The 23,488-nt window shown below is 41.8% G+C and overlaps 3 non-coding genes across 3 annotated transcripts; 2 read left to right on the top strand and 1 right to left on the bottom strand.

The window, feature by feature from the left end:
- Nucleotides 1–3,278: 3,278 nt before the first annotated feature.
- Nucleotides 3,279–3,350, top strand: TRNAA-UGC. Its single transcript has one exon. It is a non-coding gene; the product is annotated as a tRNA-Ala (tRNA).
- Nucleotides 3,351–12,181: 8,831 nt separating this feature from the next.
- On the bottom strand, nucleotides 12,182–12,255 carry TRNAK-UUU. Its single transcript has one exon. It is a non-coding gene; the product is annotated as a tRNA-Lys (tRNA).
- Nucleotides 12,256–17,610: 5,355 nt separating this feature from the next.
- On the top strand, nucleotides 17,611–17,683 carry TRNAR-CCG. Its single transcript has one exon. It is a non-coding gene; the product is annotated as a tRNA-Arg (tRNA).
- The last annotated feature ends 5,805 nt before the right edge of the window (nucleotides 17,684–23,488 follow it).

Below are 23,488 nucleotides of genomic sequence, written 5' to 3'. Positions count from 1 at the left end.
AGCCATTTTGTAGTGTTACCTTTTGCAGTAGTCACATTGAAAAAAAACAGTTAATATTTATATTTTTATATAATTTCAACTTTTATTTTTGATTTGGGGGTACATGTGAAGGTTTGTTACATGGGTATATGATGATGCTGGGTAAATCGCATGAGGTTTTGAGGGCAATTGATCCCATCACCCAGGTACAGTACCCAAGAGGTAGCTTTTCAAGCCTTTCTGTCCTCCCTCCCACCCCTCCCCATAGTCCCCAGTGTTTGTTGTTGCTATCTTTTATGCCCAGTTTCAATAATATATTTAAATCACTTTGTACATCCAAAAACTTATTTTAAAACGCTATGAATTTTAAAATTATTAGTGAGATATTTTATTTTTAAAAATAGTATTACACATCTTTGAAATCTGGCGTATATATACAAACATATATATATATATATATTTATTTATTTATTTTTTGAGAAGGAGTCACCGAGGCTAAAGTGCAGTTGTGCAATCTCGGCTCACTGCAACCGCCACCTCCTGGGTTCAAGCAATTCTCCTGCTTCAGCCTCCCGAGTAGCTGGGATTTCAGGTGTGTGCCACCATGTCCGGCTAATTTTTGCATTTTTAGTAGAGATGGGGTTTTACCATGTTGGTCAGGCTGGTCTCGAACTCCTGACCTTGTGATCCACCCACCTTGGCCTCCCAAAGTACTGGGATTACAGACGCCAGCCACTGTGCCTGGCCAAATCTGATATATATTTTACAATTACAACACATCTTAACTTAGACTGGACAATTTCAAGCATTCAATAGCCAATGTGGCTAATGGTAACCATATGGGACAGTGCAGGTTTAAACAGATACTTTATATATTTTTAGGTTTTCTGAATTGAGTATGTATCACATGAGGGTGTTCTGTCTTCAGAATTAAATGTTTAATTCCTCAGAGGAATTCTGTGTAAATAAGCTCATCCTACAGTTTTTACAAAAAAATGTGTTTCAATCGTGTTATTGGTAGGTAGTCAGAAGAGAGCTGCAGACATTTAATTATTTAAAATTCTCCTCTTTTCAAGAGGCAAACAAAAAAGCAGACCTTCATATTATGATGAATTCCCAAGAATCCAGTAGACATCCGGTTTCTCTGGGTGCAACATGACATAATGATGAAGGAGTGTTTCTGCAAACTGTCCTAATATTACTTCCACAGCATCAAAGAGCCAAGATAATCTCCCTAGCATTTACATGCACATACAGACAGGCAGACAAACACACCCATACACACCAGTTCGGTGTGTAACACTTTTCTTGTCTCCTATTCAGTGAAACCTAGCATTCAGTGCTTCCTATTTTTATTTTTATTTTTATTTTTATTTATTTATTTATTTATTTTTTTGAGACGGAGTCTTACTCTGTCGCCCAGGCTGGAGTGCAGTGGCCGGATCTCAGCTCACTGCAAGCTCCGCCTCCCGGGTTTACGCCATTCTCCTGCCTCAGCCTCCCGAGTAGCTGGGACTACAGGCGCCCACCACCTCGCCCGGCTAGTTTTTTGTATTTTTTAGTAGAGACGGGGTTTCACTGTGTTAGCCAGGATGGTCTCGATCTCCCGACCTCGTGATCTGCCCGTCTCGGCCTCCCAAAGTGCTGGGATTACAGGCTTGAGCCACCGCGCCCGGCCCTATTTTTATTTTTATTCTAGAAATTCCATCAGCCAACTGAAAGGGCAAGTCTGCCACATAACCTGCTATTTTCTGCCAATTCTAAAATTTGATGAATGTTGGTAAAGGCTCATATATGGGTAAATCAGAATGAGAAAGAGTTAGCAGTCACTAGAAATTTGGTGTCAGGAAATGGATTTTCTTCTCATCTTCTTATGTAGTTCAGAGAACATAGTCTTAATCATGGTAAATAATGATAAATACCAGGATTCAAGAACACAGAGGAGCCAACTTAAAAAAAAATTTTTTTTTTAACTTTATTATTTATTTATTTATTTTGAGATGGAGTTTCACTCTTGTTGCCCAGGCTGGAGTGCAATGGCATGATCTCGCTCGCTGCAACCTCCACCTCCCAGGTTCAAGCAATTCTCTTGCTTCAGCCTCCTGAGTAGCTGGGATTACAGGTGTGCACCACCACGCCCAGCTAATTTTTGTATTTTTAGTAGAGACAGGGTTTCACCATGTTGGTCAGACTGATCTTGAACTTACAACCTCAGGTGATCCGCCCACCTTGACCTCCCAAATTGCTGGAATTACAGGCGTGAGCCACACCCCCCCGGCCTTTTTTTTTTCTTTTCTTTTTTTTAACAAATATCATGAATAGGTTTGTAATTCCCAAATCTAAAAGGACCCTTTTTAGTCTTTATCCACCCTCCATGCAATGTGCCTACTGCTACTAATGCTCACAAATCCCAGGCTGGAGACAGAGTCAATTGCCTGAGTTCTCCGTGTGACATCCTCACAATGCGCGCCACAGATATACTGAGTTTCGCATGAGCCAAGCTAAGTTATCTTCTCCATCTTCCAATCTTTCTCCCATTCCTTAAAGAGTTGTTAAAAACTCCCCCTTTCTGCACCTCCTTCTGTTTGGCAAGAGCCTGTTTGTTTTTCTAAACTACTTTCCCCCCATACCTCTTAAACCTGTTCTACTTATTTTTTATCTCACCCTCATAATTCAACTCTTCTCGTCATCCCCACAGGTGTTGTTTCACTCACACCTTACAATTTTTTCTTTTCTTTTCTTTTTGTTTTTGATACAGAGTCTCACTCCATCACCCACGCTGGAGTGCAGTGGCGTGATCATAGCTCCCTGCCACCTCCAGCTCCCAAGGTCGAGTGATCCTCCTGCTTCAGCCTCTGGAATAGCTGTGAGTACAGGCGCAGGACACCATGCCAGCTAAAGACCCTTATGATGAAATGCTGACTGCATCGCTCTCAGGTTTTCTTCTGACTGTGACTTTCCTCAATCACATCTAACCTTTAATATTCCGGCTGAGAAAACAACAAATATGAAGCATTTTAGGTAAGAAAAAGCTGAATTTCAGTAGCTTTGTGTCATTTCTGAAAGAAATCAAAAGATGAAAAACTAGAATTTGATTCCTTGCCAAGCATAACAGAAGAAGGAGATCCTAATAACTCAACGTTTTAAAGCCACAATGGAAACTTATTGTGGCGGTTGTCTGGCACTTTTCCAGCTGCAGACGCTCCATAATACTAACCACTACTACCAGCATGCTCACGGAGAGTCTCAGAAAATGAAAGTTACCTCCTGAAAATTATTATAAAATAGTCTTTCAGGAAGGGGGTGTAGCTCAGTGGTAGAGCGCATGCTTTGCATGTATGAGGCCCTGGGTTCGATCCCCAGCACCTCCAAACGGTGGTTTTGCTCTGGCAGTGCTCAAACCTAATTCTCAAGCAACATGGCCTTCTGCTTCCTCACCTTTTTCTATCCTATTTCTGCATGTATGGAGAGTAAAAATGTAACCCAATGGATTGCCCTCACTTACGTCCCATCGCTATGCTGTAAGCCTCGACATCACCTAAGGCGATTGCGACGGCAGAAGGAAAACGAGAAAGAAATGAGGGGGGAAAGAAGAATGAGGTCCCAAGAGGGCCTCTTGAAAGCAAACAAAAGCGTGCACATCAACAGGCGGCTCACTTTGGCATCGGTTTTTTACTATGATTAAAGAGAAGGAAAGACTGTAGAAGAAGAAGGGGAGAGAAGCGCCCCCCGGGCATTTTGTTTTGGTCGTTGTTTTTGTTTTCTGAGCCAAATCCAGAGTCAAAGCATCTGTCCACTGATTTCTCTCCCTGTCGACCTGCGCAGAGAGCACAGCCACAAGTGCGATCCAATACTGAGAAAAGGACTGCTGTGGCTCTCCCGCAGCTTGAGATGAGAGTGGCAGGACGCTGGACAACCGATCTAAGACTGTCGGGGAATTAGAGATCTTCAACACGGAAGGAGCGAAATCAATACAGATCAACACATTCCCCACTGATATTCCATACGATTGATTCTTTTTCCTGTATTTCCTCAATCACTCCAGTTTCCTCGTTAAAATAAAGTATTGGGGTCCAGGCGCGGTGGCTCACGCCTGTAATCCCAGCACTTTGGGAGGCCGAGGCGGGGCGATCACCTGAGGTCGGGAGTTCGAGACCAGCCTGATTAACATGGAGAAACTCCGTCTCTACTAAAAATACAAAATACAAAATTAGCCTGGCTGGTGACGCATGCCTGTAATCCCAGCTACTCAAGAGGCTGAGTCGGGAGAATCGTTTCAACTCGGGAGGCGGAGGTTGCAGTGAGCCGAGATCTCGCCATTGCACTCCAACCTGGGCAAAAAGAGAGAACCTCCGTCTCAAAACAAAACAAAACAAAACAAAACAAAACATAAAAGGTTGCCTGGAAACCTCTGTCAACAGTAGACAGAGGCCCTATATGAAAAAGTAGAGAAACCTTTTCTGCCACAACGGAAAATAGATGCGATGTAAAGGTGAGTAAATTGCAGGTGGGTTGGCGCTTCTTCTGATTAAAAAAGGAAAAAAAATCTTACTTCTTTCTCTGTCAATCCTATTGCATCTGCTTTATATGACCAGGGAACTCCAGGAAATCCTATCTACTGATGACACCTTTTAGGGGTTTCCAATGCTGCATGTTTCAAAACTGCTGTCCTCTGTGTATATGTTTGCTGTTGAATCAAAAGTGTCTTTGAGAGGCAACAGAGTACGACATTTGTCATCAGTCCACCAGTCAAACACTCTATCAGGCTAGTCTGTCCTTACTTCTCGATTCTTTTGTTCAGTGAAAATAGCCATAGCCAGCATACAGGAGGGATATTGTCTGATGAAACCTGCTTAGCTGAAGACTGGCTGTGTGCCCCAGGGGCCAATCATATGTTTGTTATAAGATACTTTTTTTTTTTTTTGAGACAGGGTCTCACTGTATCACCCAGATTGGAGTGCAGTGGCCTGATCTTGGCTCACTGCACCCTGCGCCTCCTGGGTTCAAGTGATTCTCCTAACTCAGCCTCCCGAATAGCTGGGATTTCAGGCATGCATCACCATGCCCACCTAATTTTTAGTAGAGGTGGGGTTTCACCATGTTGACCAGGCTGGTCTCGACTTCCTGACCTCGGGTGATCTGCCCTCCTTGGCCTCCCAAAGTGCTGGGATTACGTATGAGTCACTGCGCCTGACCACCGATTCTGTCATTTGTTTGCCACATAAAAAGTAAAAATATGACCCAATTCATTGCCTTTAGTGCTCTCTTATTTCTATTTCTATATGGTCAGCCTCTGTACCAGCCAAAGCGACTGACACAGTAGGAGAGGAAAGGAGGAAAAAAGAACCAGCTTTTACAAGATCATGTTTCACTGTCAACTGTAAAATTATTTGTTTAGCCCTAGATCGGAAAGATTATCTTCCATGTTTTTTCCTCAAAGTTTTATAGTTTTACATTTTACATTCATATCTGCGATCCATTTTAAGTTCACTTTTGTGAAGTCATGAGACTTATTTTTCTTTCTCGGAATTACTACTTATGCAACTTTGTCAAAAACCAGCTGATGATATTTGTGTGGGTTTATTTTTCCATTCTCTCTATTAATCCACATGCCTATCTCCTTGCCAATACTATACAGTCTTAATTACTGTAGTAATAATACAATAATACAATAGTACGAGAATACACCAGTGTAATACAATAGTCTTGAAATCAGGAGGATTGTTTGTTCCTCCTAGATTTTAAATGATTATCTTAATTCCTTTGACTTTGTGGGAGAAACCTGGTGGGAGGTGGTTGGATCGTGGGGTGGCTTCCCCCATGTTGTTCTGGTGATAGTGAGTGAGTTCTCATGAGATCTGATGGTTTTCTAAGTGTTTGGCAAGTTCCTCTTTTGCTCATACTTCTTTCTCCTGCTGTCATGTAAAGAAGATCCTTGCTTCCCATTTCCCTTCTGCCGTGATTGTAAGTTTCCTGAAGCCTCCTCAACTATGTGAAACTGTGACTCACTTAAACCTATTTCCTTTATCAATTACCCAGTCTCGCCCAACACAGTGGCTCACGCAGGTAATCCAAGCACTTTGGGAGGCTGAGGCGGGCAGATCATAAGTTCTGGAGTTCCAGACCAGCCTGACCAATATGGTGAAACCCCGTCTCTACTAAAAACACAAAAATTAGCCGGGCATGGTGGCCTGCGCCTGTAGTCCCAGCCACTCGGGAGACTGAGGCAGAAGAATTGCTTGAACCCAGGAGGCAGAGGTTGAAATGAGCCGAGAGGACACCACTGCACTCCAGCCTGGGCTACAGAGCAAGACTCCATCTAAAAAAAAAAAAAAAAAAATTACCGAGTCTTGGGTAGTGTTTTCATAGCAGTGTGAAAACGGACTAATACACATTCTGTCTTTTAACGTGATGGCAGTGTTAGCTCCTCTCTATTCCTATTTTTCTGAGACTTTTTGTCATGAGTAGCTATTGAATTTTGACAAATGCTTTTTCTACTGTGATAACGATTGTGTGATTTTAGTTTTTAGCCTGTTAACCTGGTGGATTGCAGTGATTGTTTCTAAATTTACCTAGTCTTATATCTCTGGAATAAACCCCACTTGGTCATGGTGTATAATGCTTCTTATATATTGCTGAATTCTATTTGATAATATTTTGGTAAGTATTTATGCACCAAAACCCATCGTTTTGTACTGTATTTACTTGGTTTTGGCAACAGGATACTATTACCTTCATAAAAATACGGAAAGTTTTCTGTCCTCTTCTGTTTTTTCAGAATAGATTGTGTAGACCTTGTTTTAATTCTTTAAGCACTTTTTTTTTTTTTTTGAGACGGGAGTCGCCTTCTGTCGCCCAGGCTGCAGTGCAGTGGCGCGATCTCGGTTCACTGCAGGCTCCTCCTCCCGGGTTCGCGCCATTCTCCTGCCTCAGTCTCCCGAGTAGCTGGGACTACAGCTGCCAGCCACCACACCCGGCTAATTTTTTGTATTTTTAGTAGAGACAGGGTTTCACCGTGTTAGCCAGGATGGTCTCAATCTCCTGATCTCATGATTCACCCTCCTCTGCCTCCCAAAGTGCTGGGATTACAGGCGTGAGCCACCGCGCCTGGCTTCTTTAAGCACTTCTTAGAATTCTTCAGTGAAATTTTCTTAGATTCGAAGATTCCTGATTTTTTTCTTTTCTTTTCTTTTTTTTTTTTTTTAAACTAAGTCTTGCTGTTGTCCTCCAGGCTGGAATGCAATGGCGTGATCTCGGCTCATTGCAACCTCCGCCTCCCGGGTTCAAACGATTCTCCTGCCTCAGCCTCCCGAGTAGCTGGGATTACAAGCGTGTGCCACCACGCCCGGCTAATTTTTGTATTTTTAGTAGAGACAGGATTTCACCATGTTGGCCAGGCTGGTCTTGAACTCCTGACCTCAGGTAATCTGCCTGCCTTGGCCTCCCAGAGTGCTGGGATTACAGGCATGAGCCACCAGGTCCGGCCAGTGCTCAGCTTTTTGGATGTGAATCCACTCAGCGGGTGTATACCTTAAAATAAATACCCTCCTGTTCTCCCATATTGGTCTCTCCGTTCCTCAGTTTACTGCAACAATAGTATTCCCTTATCCTAATATTATTTTTATATATTAGGATATATATCATACTACATATGACATATAAAATATTATATTAATACTATGTTATGTTAATATATAATAAAAAACATAGTTATAAAATATATTTATATTATTTAGCAAGTTATGTTATATATTATTATTTACTTGTATTATTAGGATATAATATATCCGTATATGTAATCATGGTATATATATCATATACATGTCATAATAATATATATTTAATATATATAGTCCTAATAATCTTGAGGATGCTTTTCCTCCATTTTTTAACCCTCTCTTCCCTTTCCCCACCAGCTGGTGCTCGGCTCCTCTCCACCTTCTCTCCCGTTTATTCTAAATGAACTTTTCACAAAAGTGCAGGGCACTCCTAGTCTCGTTTATGCACATTTTAAGCACTATGTTGAGATTCATATGTAGCTGCTATTTTAATTTCCACATCACTTTCCTTTTTTTTTTTTTTTCCTTCTCTACATGTTCGACTTTAACCATTTCTGCAGCATAGGCTGAGGCTGGGCCCAGTTGGGGAGAGACGCGAGGCCGGATAAACCTAGAGTGGAGAAATGTTGTTTCCTGACTGGGAATGCTCCAACCTTACAATGGGGAGAAAAAGGTCTGCGACGGAGTTCCGCTCTTGTTGCCCAGGCTGGAGTGAAATGGCGCTGTCTCGGCCCATTGCAACCTCCACCTCCCAGTTCAAGCGATTCTCCTGCCTCAGCCTCCCGAGTAGTTGGGATTACAGGCACCCGCCACCACGCCCGGCTAATTGTTTTTTAAATGCCGGGATTACAGGTGTGAGCCACCGCACCAGGCTAAGTTTTTTAAAGGAAATCATCCAAAAACATATCCTTTTGATGTCAGCAGAGTCTGTAGTGATATCCTCTTTTTATTCCTGATATTGGTAATTTGTGTTATCTATCTTCCTAAAATTTCTCAGTCTTACTAGAGGTCTTCTTTTATTGATCTTCTAAAGGAACTGGAACTGGCTTTTTGTTTGTTTTTCTTTTTTTGTTTGTGTTCAGTTTCATTGAATTTTGCTCTTGTTTTTATTGTTATCTTTTGTCTATTTGCTTTGGGTTTATTTTGCCTTTTTCTCCACCTGGGTTCTTCAAGTAAAAGCTTAGATGACTGACTTGAGACTTTTTTTTTCTAATGTATGCAGTTAGTGGTATACTTTTCTCTCTCAGTGGTTTTTAACCATATACTTTAATTCTTTTAAATCTGAGGTTTGTTTTACGGCCCAGAATATGTTCTATCTTGCTATGTGTTCTGCTTTTCTTTTTTTTTTTTTTTTTTTTTTTGAGACGGAGTCTGGCTCTGTCGCCCGAGCTGGAGTGCAGTGGCCAGATCTCAGCTCACTGCAAGCTCCACCTCCCGGGTTTACGCCATTCTCCTGCCTCAGCCTCCCGAGTAGCTGGGACTACAGGCGCCGCCACCTCGCCCGGCTAGTTTTTTGTATTTTTAGTAGAGACAGGGTTTCACCGTGTTAGCCAGGATGGTCTCGATCTCCTGACCTCGTGATCCGCCCATCTCCGCCTCCCAAAGTGCTGGGATTACAGGCTTGAGCCACCGCGCCCGGCGTGTTCTGCTTTTCTTGTGTGGACTCTTCTTTAAATGTTAACTGAATTCTGTTAGCTGAAGATGATTTTGAGTTCTTCAATATCCTTGCTGATTTTCTGTTTAGTTGTTCTATCGATTATTACGAGAGAAGTGTTGAAGTCTCTAAAGTAATTGTGGATTTGTCTATTTTTTAAATTCTTTTTTTCTTTACATATTTTGCAACTTTCTTTGGTTTATACATATTTAGGATTGTTACACATTTTTGGTGGGTTTTTAAATTTTTTCTTTGTTCTAAAGTTTATATTAGGCCAGACATGGTAGCTCACACCTGTAATCCCAGCACCGTGGGATGCTGAGGCAGGTAGATCACCTACGGTCAGGAGTTCGAGACCAGCCTGGCCAACATGGTGAAACCCTGTCTCTACTAAAAATACAAAAAATAGCCAGTGGTGGTGGCACATGCCTGTAATTCCAGCTACTTGGGAGGCTGAGGCAAGAGAATCACTGGAATCCTGGGCGCAGAGTGAGCAGAGATCACGCCATTGCACTCCAGCCTGAGTGACAAGAGTGAAACTCCATCTCAAAAAAAAAAGAAAGATAAAGTTCATATTATATTAATATACTCACTTTTGCTTTCTTTTAATTAACATTTGAATGTTATATATATTTTTATACTCTTAATTTCAACCTGTCTGTAAAATTATATTTGAAATAAGTTTCTTGTAGACAACATGTAGTTGGATTATATTTTCTAATCTATGCTGTTAATCTCTGTCTTTTAATTGGTACCTTTAGACCATTTACATTTAATGTAATTATTGATATGTTAGGGCTTAAATCTAGCAGTTTGTTTTCTATTTGTACCCTGTTACTGCCATTTTCTGAGGATATGTATGTATGTATTTATTTATTAAAGTCTTCTTTATAGACTACTTGTATACTTTTTAGAATTTCATTGTCATTTATCTGTAGTGTTTTTTTGTGTGTGTGGTTTGTTTTTTTTTTTTCTCCTGCCTCAACCTTCCAAGTAGCTGTGATTACAGGCATGCGCCACCATGCCCAGCTAATTTTTGTAGTTTTAGTAGACATAGGGTTTTGTCATGTTGGCCAGGCTGGTCTCGAATTCCTGACCTCAGGTGATCCCCCTCAGCCTCCCAAAGTTCTGGCATTACAGGTGTGACCCACTGTGCCCAGCTTATGTGTAGTGTTTTTAAATGATCTCTTTATATAACTCTTTTAGTGATTTGTCTGAGTATTACATGATATTTATTTAATTTATCACTATGTACTGGTATCATTATTTTATCAGTTAAAGTGGTGTGTCTCATCTTTACCTCCCTTTTTTCACTTTGCGTCTCCCACTTGTAATATAATTGTCTTAAGTTATTTCTTCTACATACGTTTAGAACTACATTGGACCATGTTATACTTTTTTTTTTTTTTTTGAGACAGTGTCTTACTCTGTCACCCAGGCCTGAGTGTAGTGGCATGATCTTGGCTTGCTGCAACCTCCATTTCCCAGGTTCAAGTGATTCTCCTGCCTCAACCTCCCAAGTAGCTGGGACTACAGGTGTGTGCCACCACGCCCAGTTAATTTTTTGTATTTTTAGTAGAGACGGGTTTCACCATGTTAGCCAGGCTGGTCTTGATCTCCTCACCTCATGATCTGCTGGCCTTGGTCTCCCAAAGTGGTAAGATTACAGGCATGAGCCATGGTGCCTGGTCATGTTCTAACATGTTAGAAGGTGTAACATGACCTTCTAAATTATGCTTCAACTGTTAAACATAATTTAGAAAGCTCAAGAGGAAAAGGAAAATGTATTGTTTTTACCCATTTTTTTTTTCCTCGCTTATCATGTTCTTTCTTCTTTCCTGATATCAATTATTTCTTCTTTTATGATTTCTTTTCTGTCTGGAGAAATTTAGCTATTTTTTAAAGGATAATTCTGCTAAGCTAATTATCTTAGTTTTTTTTTTTTGCTCTGAAAATGTCTTGATTTCTTCTTCAGCTCTGAAGGATATTTTCTCTGGATATAGAATTCAGAACTAGCAATTCTTTTCTTTTGGTCCTTGAAAACTGTTGTGCCACTCTTTCTGACCTCTATGATTTCTGATAAGATACCCACTAATATGCAAATTGGTTTTCTCTGTAGGTAAGGTGTTTTGTCTCTTTTATTGTTTTCAATATCTCTTTATCTGTTTTTAGAGTTTAGAAATTTTGATTGATTTTGTTTTCAGTCAACAGTTGAAGGAGATTCTTCTCTAAAAAATACATTAAAATGCAAATCTCCAGGTCAACAGTCTCTAAAATAGTTTAGATTTCTGTATTCTGGTGTTTGGAAAACAACTTTACTAAGGCAATCCCTTAGGGCTAGTAATTTCATGATGTAAATCATTCCACATTTGTGATGCATAAAGTAGTAAAGTTTTAGTAACTGTACAAACAATATCTGAACCTTTTCCTGTGCTTAATTGGTATAAACTATCTAGGGCGGCAGTTCCCCACCTTTTTGGCACGAGGGACCGTTTCATCAAAGACAATGTTTTCCATGGATGAGGGAGCAGGGGTTGGGGGGATGATTTGGGGATGATTCAAGCACATTAGATTTATTGTGCACTTCATTTATATTGTTATTACATTATAATATATAACGAAATAAGTATCCAACTCACCATAATGTAGAATCACTGGAAGCCTTGTGTTTGTTTTCCTGCTACTAGAAGGTCCCATCTGGCAGTGATGGAAAACAGTGACGGATCATCAAGCATTAGATTCTCATAAGGAGCCCACAATCTAGATCCCTTTCATGTGCAGTTCACAATGGGATTTGGGCTTCTATGAGAATTTGACGCCTCCGCTTATCTGGGAGGAAGGGGGAGCTCAGGCGGTCATAGGAGCGATGGGGGAGTTGCTGTTTAAGGGCAGATGAAGCTTCGCTGGCTCTCCTGTCGCGCTGCCTTGTACCCGGTTCGTGTACTGAAGGCTGGGGACTCCTGATCTGGAGTAAAACAGATGAAAAGTCCGCCTGAACAGGGACTTGAACCCTGGACCCTCAAGATTAAAAGTCTGATGCTCTACCGACTGAGCTACCCAGACCCTCATAAAATGTTGTCCACCGGAGTATCTAATCTAGATTTCTCCATTTGTTCCGTTCGTTTTATGTTTCATGTTGCAATTTGTAAGTCACGTTACTTGAATTCTCCTCATTTCGAAGATCCTGCTTAAGAGAGACATTATGACCGCTAGGAACATTTTCCTTTTCTTCTTTTAAACATCTCCTTTCTGTAGACTTTCGTAACCTGAGATGAGGCGTCTTCTACACAAAGCACTGCAGAGTTGCTAGATACAGAGGGTTTCATTCTCGCCAGTTACCTGCAACCTAAACTTCTCGAGGCAACAGTGGAGCTACTTTTGTTCGTATCCCTCAGTATTGTCTTGTATGTCTTTCTTGCAGCCTTTGTCGGCAGAGGGTAAGAGAGACGAAGGAAGAAGAATTTGAAGATGCAAGAGAACATTCCATAACGGACCCCTTCCTGTTGGTGGATGAAACTGCCAGCTAGGTATCACTTTGTCAAGTGGACCTCAGACCGGCAGTCTGGCTGGCCAGAGAGGGAAAACCGCGTGTAACAGTGTCTTTTGGTTTAGCATTTAGTGCCGTTTTTGCTGGTCACAGTCTATTTTAAAAATAGTGATGTTGGCCGGGCGCGGTGGCTCAAGCCTGTAATCCCAGCACTTTGGGAGGCCGAGGCGGGTGGATCACGAGGTCAGGAGATCGAGACCATCCTGGCTAACATGGTGAAACCCCGTCTCTACTAAAAAAAATACAAAAAAAAAAAACTAGCCGGGCGAGGTGGCTGGCTTCTGTAGTCCCAGCTACCGGAGGCTGAGGCGGGTACGGTGAACCCGGGAGGCGGAGCTTGCAGTGAGCCGAATTGCGCCACCACACTCCAGCCTAAGGATACAGCCAGACTCCGTCTCAAAAAAAAAAAAAAATAAAAAAAATAAAATAAATAAAATAAAATAAGGCCGGGCGCGGTGGCCTGCCTGTAATCCCAGCATCTCTTTGGGGAGGCCGAGACGGGCGGATCACGAGGTCAGGAGATCGAGACCATCCTGGCTGACACGGTGAAACCCCGTCTCTACTTTAAAAATACAAAAAACTAGCCGGGCGAGGTGGCGGCGCCTGTAGTCCCAGCTGCTCGGGAGGCTGAGGCAGGAGAATGGCGTGAACCCGGGAGGCGGAGCTTGCAGTGAGCTGAGATCCGGCCACTGCACTCCAGCCTGGGCAGCACAGCCAGACTCCGTCTCAAAAAAAAAAAAAAAATAAAATAAAATAAAATAAAAATAGTGATGTTAAACACAGCAAGCCTTTTTCTGCCAGATATTCGTTCTCCAAACACCAATAGACAAAGGCAGTAATTAATAATGGATCTTTTCTTTCTTTTTTCCTTGTTTTATTTTTAAAGGTATTTTTACTTCATCTATGGATCTTTTTAAATTTTTAATTTTTATGGGTGCATAACATATATATGTATATATGATAAAAGGGATATTTTGATGCAGGCATGCAATGTGTAATAATCATATTAGGTTAAACGAAGCATCCATCACCTCATCCATCGCCTCAACACCTTATTATTTCTTTGTGTTACAGACATTCCAGTTATTATCTTTAAGTTATTTTTAAATGTACAATAAATTGTTGTGGACTATAATCACCCTGTTGTGCTATCAAATGGTAGATCTTATTCATGCTAACTATATTTTTGTATCCATTAACCATCTCACTGCCCCCTCCAATACCCTTTCCAGCCTCTGGTAACCATCATTCTACTCTCTGTCTCCATGAGTTCGATTGTTTTATTTTTGGCTTCCACAAATGAGAGAGAATATGTGAAGTTTTACTTTCTGTACATGGCTTAACATAATGTCCTCTAGTTTGTGGAGGAAAAGTTACATATTAAATTTGAACTCAATTGAACGTGGACACAAACAATGGTCATCAAATCCTGGAACAGGCTGTATGAGCCCCTTGAGGTGTTCATCCAGAGCTGTTTCGGAGAAATCTCTATTTCAATCTATTCCTACATGTAAGTTATTGAAAAACAACAGGCAATCTCAAAAACAAGTTGACCTTTTCTTGTTCCTTGAGCCCAGTCACGAAGGGCCCTTGTGACTGGGCCTTATGCCAAACAACTTGTTACAAAAAGAGCTAAGGTCCCAGACCGCAGCATAGCTTCTTGAGGCCTCTCCTTCTCTGTGTACAGATGAGTGGCTGACTCTGGAGCCTGGGCTGTTGCTTCCTGGTCTGGTGATGAATCCTTCATTATATATATATACACACACACACACACACTATATACATGCGTATATATATACTATATAAATATATTTACTATTTACATATATATATCTTTTCTCTTCTCCCCTTCCCATTGCAATTTGCTTATTATATCTGCATTGCCATTTATGTGGGATAAATGTTATTTACCCTTAAAGGTACTGTGTGTATGTCTTTTCTTCTCCCCTCTCGTGTTTCCTGCACAGAGCATAGTTCCATCCACTTTGCAAATGACAAGATCTCATTCTTTTCATGGCTGAATAGCACCCCGTTGTGTATATGTACAACATTACTTTATTCATTTATCTGTTGATGGGCACTTAGGATGCTTCCCAATCTTGGCTATTGTGAATAGTGCTGCAATAAAGATGAGAGTGCACATATCTCTTTGATATACTAATTTACTTTCTTTTGGGTATATACCTAGCAGGGGGATTGCTGGACTATATGGTAATATTTTTAGTTTTCTGAGGAGCCTCCATACTGTTCTCCACAGTGGTTGTACTAATTTATATTCCCACCAAGAGTGTACTAGGGTTCTCCTTTCTTCACATCCTTGCCTGTCTTTTGTATGAAAGTCATTTTAACTTGGGTGAGATAATATTTCATTTTAGTTTTGATTTGCATTTATTTGATGATCAAGACATTTGTATGTCTTCTTTTAAAAGACATATAGACAAAAGAATGGCAAATAGATATATGAGTAGAAAACCTTAATTCGCTGAGTTTTCTTTATCCTTTCCTTTCACAGTAGCCCCCACCCCAACACACACACACACACACACACACACACACACACACACTTCAGGTCAATAACCAAACCATAAAGGCTGCAAATCTTAGTTCTTTCTGTGTGTGTGAGTGAACGTTTGTTGTACACTGGATCACACCTCACAGGAAATGCTGTTTTCCAAATTCTAAGTTAAGAAGATTACTAGGGTCATGCATTATGAGTTTTTGTAAAATGGCTAAAGTAGCTACATTGGGAGATTCTTTGTCTAAAGGTCTAATACATCCCCCAATTTGATTCGGGGCTTGGCAGATTGTCTGGTTTCATCTAAATAAATCAATAAATGCTATTTTTTAAAAGCTCAATTATAAAAGCCTTTATCTACAGACACCCTCCCCCATCCATTTCTTCAGTGAAATTATCTAGACAGATTGATATAGAGAGATTAAGAATGTCATGCTTTCAAATTTCTCTTGGATTCCTTACAAAATGCTTTTGTTAGAAATGTTTAAAAATTTTAAAGGAATCTTGCCTGGAACACATCAGATAAAAATCAAAAGGCACCAGAGAAAACTTTGAAAGGCTTTGGAGAGGAAGTGATATCACTGGTATAAACAAACATTTTATACAATTTAATAGCTTCTTAGTATTATTCTTTCAAATTTCAGTGCCAATCCTTTTTAGCATCCTCCTGAAGAAAGAAATTTCAGGCTACTTTGGACACACTTTCTATAGGATAGCCCTGCTCCGCAAAGAGCAGGAAAAAGTAAATAAATAAATAATTTTTGACAGTTTTGCTCAGTGTGCCAATCTTACTAACTGTGCCAACTTTACTAATTGCTGTCTATGTCTGCCAGTTAACTTTTCCTCCTCCAGACTGAACGAAAAATGCCCATTTATTTAAATTTGTTAGATTTTGAGATTTTGGGTTGCTCTTCTTTGGGCACAACATCCACTAGTGAGAAGGTGAGGAACCAAAACTGAGAACAATCTCAAAACACGTGAATAAGTTTGAGTCTGTTGGAACATAAGTCCTGGTAGGGCATCTTGCCCAAAGTGGAGTTGGATTCTTCAGCATTGACTAGAGTAAGTAGCCTCCCCAAACTGAATCACACCAGAAACCATTATTCAATCTAATACCCTTCATAGGACGCTTTCCGAGAAAGAAAGGGACTTAACTAAATCGGTTTCATAGGAAACAGTAGAAGACATTTCCTTGGTCTACTCAGACTCATCTACTCCGGCCCCAGAACTAGCGTTCAGTGGTCTCATACATGGGTCATTACTTGATAAATTAGTGTACATAGGATATACCATCCAAAATATGGCCTAAAACAATTCTTGAGTTTTGACTGGAGAAACCTGGAGAAAATGGTGTACAAGGGATCCAGGACAAGTTAAGGGCTGAGAGATGTATCTCTCTCGGGAAAGGAGATAAGACTGGGCACTGGAAAAATGAAAGTTTCTTCCCAGTAGCTCGTCATTTCTAAGAAGCCAAGACCACGCGAAAACTGAGGGAATTTGCAATTGGTTTACTTTACAAACTTGTCTTTTTTTTTTTTTTTTTTAAATCTTTCCTACCCTATCAACATACGGGACATAACTGGGAAAAGGGTCACAAAAAGTCGTCCTAGATTGTTTTGTGGATCAATCCAAAGGTGAGCTTAGAGCAAGCAACCTTTAGGCAAAATGCTTGGGGCTTTTCTGACAAGGGGGAGCTTTTTAAATTTTTTTTAATTTTTTTTTAATTTCAACTTTTATTTAGATGCAGGGAGTACAGTGCAGGTTTGGGACAAGGGTGTATTGCGTGTTGCCGCTCTCTGGGTTACGATTGAACTCATCACCCAGGTGGTAAGCATAATACTCAACAGGCAGTTTTTCAATCCTTGTCCCCCTCCCTACCTCCCACCTCTTACGGTCTCCAGTGTCTTTTGTTCCAGGGGAGCTCTTCTTTGAGCTTACAGGCTTTTCTCCCTGGAGAAAGCACCATTATATCTTTGAGACGGAAAAGGTTAAAATATATCAAACAATGATGCTCCCTCTTACGCTGTCATGTCCACTCCTTCATTGCAGACTTGAGTTCTTGGCTTGTATTTCTGTACCCGAATTTGCATCATCATTATTAGTAACTTACAGAAAAGAGTCTTCAAAGAAGGCAAAGATGTCACTTCTGATCATCTCGCAGTTTATAATTCTAAGGAATTGCTATTAGGAATTTTGGATGGAGTTTTATTCCTCCTGCGCACATCCTCCCCCGCCTCTCCCTGCCCCGCTTCTGGTTGTTAAATCTCCAATTGCGAAGTTAAAGGTTTGAAAACAGAAACTCAACGTTTCCCCACTGCACTTCAGTCTTCGTGTTTGAGAATGAACACCTGCGTGCGGCCGCGTGGCCTAATGGATAAGGCGTCTGATTCCGGATCAGAAGATTGAGGGTTCGAGTCCCTTCGTGGTCGTGTCCTTACTATTGTCAGGAAATAGCTTTAGTTTCTGCATGGTTGCTTGAGCTTTCTGCAAGACGGTTTTTTAAAAAAACCCTTTGGAAACTTGAAATGAGCGAAGGATATTGACGAAAAGCAAGAACCCAGTAAGCAAGGTGTGTACTGATTCTTAAAGTGCACTTTGTGACGTAGGTACTACCGGAGGCGTTCGTAATTTGGAATTGGCTTGGTTTTTCCAATTTATGGTCTTGTCCTGTTTGTTTCATGAATTTAACAAACACAACACAAAAAGTACATTTTTTTTTTTTTTGAGACGGAGTCTCGCTCAGTCACCCAGGCAGGAGTGCAGTGCTGATCTCGACTCACTGAAAACTCCGCCTCTCGGGGTCAAGCGATTCTCCTGCCTCAGCCTCCGGAGTAGCTAGGATTCTTGTCACCACACCCGCCTAATTTTTGTATTTTTAGTAGAGAGGGGGTTTCACCATATTGGCTAGGCTGGTCTCGAACTCCTGATCTCAAGTGATCCGCCCGTCTTGACTTACCAAAGTGCTGGGATTACAGTCGTGAGCCACCGTGCCCGGCAGAAAACTACCATCTTAATAGTAAGGACTATCATAATAGTAAGAGTATTGGGTGCAGGGTGTATGGGAACTCTAATATCTTCTAATTTTTTCTGTAAATCTAAGACTGTTTGACAATTATACTCTATAAAATAAAAATGATTTTTTAAAAATATACAGTCATGTGTTCAAAAAAACTTACAGCAAAGATTTTGCCCTAGAAAGCAAATGCAACTCTAAGGGGGTACTTGTACGGGTTAACATCCACATTAAAGATGATGGTGACTTACAGGGTCTATGCCATTCTCTCTGATTTCTACCATTTCCTTATTACTCTCAACACAAGCTTAAATAAAACGGTAAACAGAAAAATAAAGTCGTTCCAGACCTTGGTTAATAAAAGCAGAAACAAGGAGGAGAACGAGGAGAAGGTGAAGGAGAAAGAGAAAAAGAAAAAGAGGAAGAAGAAGAGGAAGAAGTCACAATCAAGGAGAGTATATCACCAAGAAAAGGAAGTTTCTATCAAAAACTTTCCTTGGGCTCTCAAAATTCGAGAGTCAAACATTGTTAATAAATTTCCACAAAAATCTGAAGGTCACAAATCCAAATCCTAGTAGGAAAACCTTTCATCAAAATGTAGTGATAAAGGCTCAATTACAATAACCTGGAACTCATGTGGTTGGGACACTCACTCAACCTCATAGTTTTGAAGGGTGGCCAGAATTTAAAAACAAAGTGCTCAAAGAATGCACTATTATCACGGTAAGAGTCTGGCAACCCTATCAGCAAAATGAGCCAGGGCCCCCTAAGAAACCTCACAGGACCCTATATTGCTGAGGAAAAGAGGCATTTACTCACATCTGAAAAAACAAAACTGAATGTATGTCTTGCTTGAGCAGGGGTGAACTACAAGCGCAAATTCAGTCTCTTGGCAAACAAAACAAGAAACAAAAACAAAAAGACACAGGACGTGCAAAGGAGTTTAATTAATTCTGAAGTGAAATTAAATTCACATAAATCAGCCTTTGGGGTGGTTCAAAGTAGAGATGGGTGTGAATTAATTGTTCCTAGATTGGCCTACAAACAAATCTTTATTTATTTATTTATTTATTTATTTTTTTTTTGAGACGGAGTCTCGCTCTATCGCCCAGGCTGGAGTGCAGTGGTGAGAACTGCGATCCTGGCTCACTGCAACCTCCGCCTCCCGGATTCAAGCGATTCTCCTGCCTCACCCTCCTGAGTAGCTGGGACTACAGGCGCATGCCACCACGCCTGCCTAATTTTTTTAATGGAGACGGGGTTTCACCGTGTTAGCCAGGATGTTCTCTATCTCCTGACCTCGTGATCCGCCCGTCTCGGCTTCCCAAAGTGGTGGGATTACAGGCATGAGCCACCGCTCCCGGCCTTACAAATTTGTTTTACTTAGGAACTACTGAGTTAAGATAAATGTGGGTGCTAAATCCCAATTTGGCCCGGGCATGGTGGCTCACGTCTGTAATCCCAGCATTTTGGGAGGCCGAGACCGGCGGATCACCTGAGGTCAGGAGGTCAAGACCAGCCTGGACAACATGGCGAAACCCCATCTCTACTAGAAACACAAGAATTAGCTGGATGTGGTGGCGTGCGCCTGTAATCCCAGCTGCTCGGGAGGCTGAGACAGGAGAATCACTTCAACTCGGGAGGTGGAGGTTGCAGTGAGCTGAGATCATGCCACTGCATCCCAGCCGGGATGACAGAGTGAGACACCATCTCAAAAAAATAATAATAATAGCCGGGCGCGGTGGCTCAAGCCTGTAATCCCAGCACTTTGGGAGGCCGAGATGGGCGGATCACGAGGTCAGGAGATCGAGACCATCCTGGCTAACACGGTGAAACCCCGTCTCTACTAAGAAATACAAAAAATAGCCGGGCGAGGTGGCAGCGCCTGTAGTCCCAGCTACTCGGGAGGCTGAGGCCGGAGAATGGCGTGAACCCGGGAGGCGGAGCTTGGAGTGAGCTGAGATCCGGCCACTGCACTCCAGCCTGGGCGACAGCGCGAGACTCCGTCTCAAAAAAAAAAAAAATAAAAATAAAAATAAAAATAATAATAATAATAAAAATAAAATAAATAAATTTCGATTTGCTGCGTGAATTCATGGTTAATTATGCAAAAGTGGAATATTGTATTTTTAATTGACTCAAATCAAAATTTCATTTAAATGTCAAGTTTTAAGATACCAAGATTGAGTGCTGATATTATTGTTATTACTTGAGCACAAACTCCTGGACTCAGTTCTCATGTTTTGGTTTCCCAAAATGCTAGGACTACAGGCGTGAGACACTCTGGCTGCTCCTTCAGTAATTTTTTTAAAGTAAAGTTTATTTTATTTATTTTTTGAGTTGACGTCTTGCCCTGTCACCCAGGCTGGAATGCATTAGCACTGCAAGCACAGCTCACTGCAGCCTCAAACCCCTAGGCCCAGGCAATCCTCCTGCCTCAGTCTCTGCTGTAGCTGGGACCACAGGTGTGCACCACACCTGGCTAATTTTTCTTTTTTTTTGTTTTTGTAGAGACAGGCTCTCACTATGTTAGCCAGGCTGGTCTCTAACTCCTGAACTCAATTGATCCTCCTGCTTTGGCCTCCCAAAGTGCTGGGATTTGAGGTGTGAGCCACTGCTCCTGACCAATAATTTTTGATGATATTAATAAATTTATGGCCAAGCGCCGTGGCTCATGCCTGTAATCAATCCCAGCACGTTGGGAAACCGAGGCGAGTGGATCACCTGGGGTCAGGAGTTCGAGATCAGCCCGACTAACATGGTGACATGTTATCTCTACTAAAAATACAAAAATTAGCCAGGCGTAGTGGCGGGTGCCTGTAATCCCAGCTACTCGGGAGGCTGAGGCAGGAGAATCGCTTGATCCCGGGAGGCAGAGTTTGCAGTAAGCCGAGGTCGCGCCACTGCACTCCAGTCTGGGCGACAGAGCGAGAGTCCGCCTCAAAAAATAAATAAATAAACAAATAAATACAATAATAATAATAATTTACATTATGAGCAAACTATATCTATGTTTTGACTTAACACTTTTTACACTCTCAACACTGTGCGATCCTCCTCATATCTTAAGTCAGTGTTTTGTTCATCCACTTGACAATAGGGCAGAAAAGAGCCTTGAATGAACAGCTCTCTGTAAATCCGACTTTCCCCGTTGTCAAATATTGCTCTTCAGAAACCCGCTGAGACAAAAGAGTATATAAGTAGCAAACCGCACCGCAAATACTCCCCCGATTGCTCCAGGAGAGAGCTGGGTTCAGTAGCCTGTTGAGTATGAATTAAAAAGAAGTATGGGAAAATGGGAAGTATCTACTTCAGAACAGCATCGTGCTTCCTAAATTTCCGGACGAATGGCCTGATGCATTTCGAGCTGAGCTAGCCAGAAGTGCGATGGTTTTAGTGGGTATCCACTCTAACCCCAAACATTCAGTCACTACTTAACCTTTCTTCCTCATTGTTTCTCTTGTGTTTTAAACTCAAACGTGCCAAAATAAACAAACAAAAAGAAGCACAAACAAAACAGTTGCTGCCTGTATCAAAGCTGCAGGCTGCTCCCACATGAGAACTGATACAACGTCACTTTCCTCAAACCTCCAATACCAGGGGCTACTGCTCCACGAATACTCAACCATACGCCCTCGAAAATGCTCAGCCTGTTTCCTGCGATGGAGAGTGCAGTGAGGCACTCTCACAGTCACAAAATCTTGGACAACACAAGCCGTATCCTTTTGTGGGATACACACTTTGAAACCACTCCCCTAGAGCCTTCTCTCTTCCCCAGGGCGTAGAGAAAGCTTGGCAGAGACGCGGCGCATGGCTGCTTTCTTCCTCCGCGCTTGTCCCAATACTATCCATCTTTAAAGACGCATCCCCGATTTTTCTTCTGCCTTATTCTCCGCTGCTTCTTCTCTCCTCCACTCAGTTTCATCCCTCCCGGCGCCAAGAGCCCTTCCTTCCTTCTCAAAGCCTTCCCTTGCATCCACTTCTCAGATCATTTCAGTTCCCAGCCACTTGCCTTTCTAGTATAGTAAGAACATAACCTGTAGATTAGCGATAAACTTCTCCGTACTCTCCCTTACACCCCTGCCGGGTTTACAGTGTTGTCCAATATTTGTATCTGGATTCAACAGTCGCAGCACGTTTTGGCTAAAGGTAAAAGAGTTTACTTTCTGCACTTCAGGGACTGATGAAATTTTCACTCGTGCGGGTGTAGGGAAGGTTTTATAAAGGCTGAATTGGTTTTCTCAGGTTGAGCCCAGCTTCCTTTGTGCTTTCCTCCTGTTATGCCCAGACTGTTTGTTCCCCAAAGAAGACCACCAGAGTCCAGAGTCAAAGCCAAGCGGCAAGGATCTTTACTGCAAGTTCGAACTTGGTCCCTCCTTTACACAGTATACAAGAGGGCCCCGAACAATGCGAGCGTTTGCTTTTTATAGCCCGAAAGTTGCAGGGGAACAAAGAAATTCTTTTGGCTCCCGCGCTTTCAGTAGCCTTGAACGGCTGTCTCCTTATCGGAGACTTTCCAGGTGGTGTTTATACTGGGCTCAGGGAGTTTGAGAGATATATGGTGGTGGGATGGGAGGATGGGATGTGTCTGTGCTAGGCTCAGGGAGTTTTGAGCCCGGGGCTGAGGAATGTGCCCAGCTCCTTTCACTCCTTGCTCAAAAAAATTTGCTCTGAAAGAGTCCTCTGTCTTCGTCTTCTTTTGTATTGTCTTTAAAACCAGAGCTAGCCAGGCTTGGCGGCAAAGACCTGTAATCCAAGCACTTTGGGAGGCCGAGGAGGGAGGATCGCTTAAGCCCAGGAGTTCAAGACCAGCCTGGGCAACATAGGGAGAAGACAGACCCGCCCCCCCCCATCCCATCTCCATAAAAAATAAAAAACAAAACAAACAAAAAAAATCAGAGCTCTAGAGTCGCTGATGAAGCCGCTGCCACATTTCCAAATCCAGATGTTGGACGCAACCATGTGCAAAACTGCCACCTTTGTCTCTCTTTGTTTTTGTCAAGCGTTGTGAATTAACCTCTTGTCTTTGCTTGCACGGTTGTTTTTCAGGAGTTAATAACAACTTTATTGAGTACAGTCGATATATGCAAAACCCCTACACAAGTTGAAGGTAAGCAATTTGTGAGTGAGGACATATGCATACATTTATAATGCTATTTCCACAATCAGGGTAATAAACACATTTATCAACTCCAAAAGTTTCTTTGTGTTCTTTCATGTG

Source organism: Papio anubis, chromosome 6 (genome assembly GCF_008728515.1).
Source record: "Papio anubis isolate 15944 chromosome 6, Panubis1.0, whole genome shotgun sequence".
Classification (NCBI taxonomy): domain Eukaryota; kingdom Metazoa; phylum Chordata; class Mammalia; order Primates; family Cercopithecidae; genus Papio; species Papio anubis.
Note: the sequence above shows the minus strand (reverse complement) of the source record. Positions and strands in the feature narration are given on the sequence as shown.